Consider the following 4,356-nt stretch of genomic DNA (forward strand, 5'->3'; position numbering starts at 1 on the left):
GGCCTTGGGTGCCGGCGCTTCCTCTTTCTCTGGCCCCTTCTGACTCACCCGTGGGCCCAGCCTGTCCCGGGTTTCCTTGGGCGCGGGCGTCCCCGGGCGTGGGCGCCTCCCACAGCCAGCGGGGTTCTTTTCGTCTCCTGGACAGTTACCCGCCGCGGTGGAGGCGGCGCCTTCCGGCCTCGGAGGTTGGTGGAACCCCGCGGGGATTGGCACAACTCCGGGTGGGCCCTTGCTGCTATGACCGGACCAGCGTGGGCGTGCAGGTGACCCGTAGCAGGGACAGTCACGTGTGCAACTGCCTGGCTGGTAGACCGCGCAAAGGATACTGGAAGTGCTCCGTGTTTTGAGGCGGGTTCTCCCCCCCGCCCCAGCACTCTGAAAACTTTTTTTTTTTTTTTTAAAGTAAAACGGAATCTTGGGAATTCTAAGTATCTTACAGGGCGTTGTTACTATGCCTTAAAAATTTTTACTTTTTCGAGCATTTTTGCTCTTTTAAAATAAATACTGTACTAGATAAATTTTGTATTCAACGTGACTTTAGTGATTGTGTGTGTGTAGTGTGAGGAAAAAGGAATTAAGGGTGGCTGTACACAGAATCTTGAGTCGGTTTGTCTGTGGTTGAATCTACTCTTCGGTTTATAAGCTGTGGGACTTGAGGCAAGTTGAACGTATTTCATCAATAAGATGGAGTTTTTTTTTGATAGGAGCATATAGGATAATCCATGTTGAGCGTTTAGGGCAATGCTTGGCACACAGTAAGCACTAAATGAATGTTGATGTTAAAAAGAATCAGTCATTCTGACCTGTTGTGGGCAAGGGCCTATAAGAATAAAAATAAGTGAGGTAATTTTTTAAAAAAACAACCCCAAAACTCAAAGAGGATCAACACATAATTGTATCTTTTGTCATATACTAGGCATTTGTTATCTTAATTTGTGCTCCCAACAACCCTGTGGATATTGACACCCGGAGAAATTAAAGATACTTATTCAAGTTCAATAGGTGTTTCAGCAGGACTTTGATAGTGTGTCTGATTTAGTATTTTTTAGGAATAGTGGAGTAGGTTACAGCCTGTTTCTCCAGAGAAGAATGGGTATCTACAAATTGCTGGTGTAGTCATGAACACATGTGGTGTCCGAATATAAAACAGAACCTTATTAAGGGTTTTTGTACCCTTGAAATTGATACGACGCCCCCCTCCCATGGGAAATGGGTTTTATTTATTTATTTTATTTTTATAATTCTTTATTGTTTAAAGTATTAGATACCACTTTTTTTTTTTATAAAAAAAAAGCAGGTTTAAAGCTTTCATGAGATTGTTAGTGGGCACCCTTACTCCCCAAAATTAAGAACCGCAGTTCTAGACAGAAGTTAGAATGTTCTTTGAATTACCTAGCTCTTCTATCACATAAAGAGGGTTGGAGGCAATTTTTTAAAAAAAATATATTTTATTGATTTTTTACAGAGAGGAAGGGAGAGAGATAGAGAGTTAGAAACATCAATGAGAGAGAAACATCGATCAGCTGCCTCCTGCACACTCCCTACTGGGGATGTGCCTGCAACCAAGGTACATGCCCTTGACCGGAATCGAACCTGGGACCTCTCAGTCCGCAGGCCGACGCTCTATCCACTGAGCCAAACCGGTTTCGGCTGGAGGCAAATTTTTAAGGATTGGTTATTATGGCTATCTCTCTTTTACATTTATTTATTTATTTTTTAAAATACATGTATTTTATTGATTTTTTTACAGAGAGGAAGGGTGAGGGATAGAGAGTTAGAAACATCAATGAGAGAGAAACATCGATCAGCTGCCTCCTGCACACTCCCTACTGGGGATGTGCCTGCAACCAAGGTACATGCCCTTGACTGGAATCGAACCTGGCACGCCGACGCTCTATCCACTGAGCCAAACTGGTTAGGGCTATCTTTTACATTTAAAGAGTGTTATTTTAATCAGATGTTTTTCTTCAAACAAGGAGAAATAGTTTACTTTAGAGCCTGGTGATTTCAGTGGAATATTGATTAACTTTGGAACTCATGATGGCATTCGTTAAACTTGCCTCTAAGTGAAATGACAAAAATGGGTGCTTTGGATAACAGAAGGGAGGTGGTGGAGGCAGCAGTGACAGGTGCTGTGAAGAGTAGAAAGACTAGTATTTACTTGGCTCCCATTTGGCAGAGACTGGCCTTTTGTGAACTGATCATGTTTTCTAGGTTGTCCTATTTCTGGAGTGAGGTGGTGGGTTCATATTCTCAGATTTTCCCTTGCTGCCATTTGTTCATCTCTTTTGTTTTGCCATTTTTCTTCTCCTTTACACCAGCCCTTGTTGAAATTTTCACTTGTGCTTCTTTAATTTTTATTTTTCCACATGGCTTCTATTTAGTTTTTTAGATTTCTGTCTAGTTAGCTTTTCATTCCAGACCCCTGATTTCTACTCCTCGGAAGCAATTTGACAACTCTTAGTTGTTGGCCCTACCATTCAGCTGTACTTCTGAATAACATGTATACTTTTTTTTTTTTTTTTTTTTACAGAGAGGAAGGGAGAGGGATAGAGAGTAGAAACATCGATGAGAGAGAAACATCGATCAGCTGCCTCCTGCACACCCCCTACTGGGGATGTGCCTGTAACCAAGGTACATGCCCTTGACTGGAATCGAACCTGGGACCCTTTAGTCCGCAGGCCGACTCTATCCACTGAGCCAAACCGTTAGGGCAGTGGTTCTCAACCTTCCTAATGCCGCGACCCTTTAATACAGTTCCTCATGTTGTGGTGACCCCCAATCATAAAATTATTTTCGTTGCTACTTCGTAACTGTAATTTTGCTACTGTTATGAATCGTAATGTAAATATCTGATATGCAGGATGTATTTTCATTGTTACAAATTGAACATAATTAAAGCATAGTGATTAATCACAAAAACAATATGTAATTATATATGTGTTTTCCGATGGTCTTAGGCGACCCCTGTGAAAGGGTCGTTCAACCCCCAAAGGGGTCGCGACCCACAGGTTGAGAACCGCTGGGTTAGGGCAACATGTATATTTTTATTTCTTGATCTTCTTCCCTCCATTTTAGACACTTTCTGCTCTGTTCCTCCAGACGTCTGCCGACAGATGTTTTTTCCCACCCCTTGTTCTTCCAGAACTGTTTCTGTAATTTTTAGTTAAATGAATATATAGTGTTTATAAAATTACGAGAAAGTATATGTCTTTGAACTTGAGTTGTCTTTATTGTGTTGTTTTCTTTTTTTCTGTAGTTAACAATTGGTTTATTTTTTGGTGTGTTTAGCTTTCTGTGATGTATTATTAATTCTTTACTCAAACCCAATTTAAACTCTCAAGTGTGATCAAACAATTCACATCACCCACAATTTCAAGTTAAAAAACATTTTTTTTAAAGTGTATTCCTTCTGGAGCACTCTTGTTTTACTGCTCCAGCCTGGAGTGGTTTCTGTTTCTCTGCTACACAGCTGTCTTCCTGGGACTTTTCCTTTATCATCATTTTGAGAATTCCCTTCACTTTTCTGTGTTAGACTTTTGGTTTCTTATAACTTTTGTCCTTTTACTTCCTCTGTTTTGGTTTAGCACAATCTCTAGTTTGCTTTGAGAAGGAATGAGGGGGGAATTTTTAACATAGTGTGTCTGATTACCTAATTTAACTGATAGTTTGGTTATCAGATTCTAGATTTGAAATAATGTTTTTCTTAATTTTGAGAGCATTGCTTACTTTTCTGATCTTTTGTACTATTGTTAGATGTTTGATGTGATTCTTGTTGATAGCTTATAGGTTTTCTGAAGATTCTTTTCAATTGGCAAATTTATTTCTTTCAGTTCTGGGACATTTCTTTGAGCCACTGTCTGTCTCTTTTTTCTGTCACCTTTCAGATGTGTTTGCTTGTTTATTATTCAATATTGTTCTTCTCTTTTTAATAGGCTTTTTTATTGATTTTAGAGAAAGAGGAAGGGAGAGAGAGAGAGAAACATTGATGAGAGAGAAACATTAATTGGCTGCCTCCTGCACACCCCCTACCAGGGATGGAGCCGGCAACCCAGGCATTTCAACCTTTTGGTACCAGAGACTACACTCAACCAACTGAGCTACACCAGCCAGGGCTCAATATTGTTCCTTAGTAATTTCAGATAAAGAGCATAGTGGTTAGAAAATCGTGTACTTTACAGAATGGGCCTTCTGTTGCTTCAAGTACCCACCTGTCCCCATACATACTTAAGATACTAGAGCAGTGATGGCAAACCTTTTGAGCTCGGCGTGTCAAAATTTTGAAAAACCCTAACTTAACTCTGGTGCTGTGTCACATATAGAAATATTCATAATTTTTTTTTGATATTTGCAACC

At 40.3% G+C, this 4,356-nt stretch overlaps 1 protein-coding gene across 4 annotated transcripts in view; it reads left to right on the top strand.

The window, feature by feature from the left end:
• RANBP2 (RAN binding protein 2) overlaps window positions 1-4,356 on the top strand; it is a 99,413-nt gene that overhangs the window by 1,872 nt on the left and 93,185 nt on the right. The window lies entirely within an intron of this gene.

Source organism: Myotis brandtii, unplaced genomic scaffold (genome assembly GCF_000412655.1).
Source record: "Myotis brandtii unplaced genomic scaffold, ASM41265v1 scaffold842, whole genome shotgun sequence".
Lineage (NCBI taxonomy): Eukaryota > Metazoa > Chordata > Mammalia > Chiroptera > Vespertilionidae > Myotis > Myotis brandtii.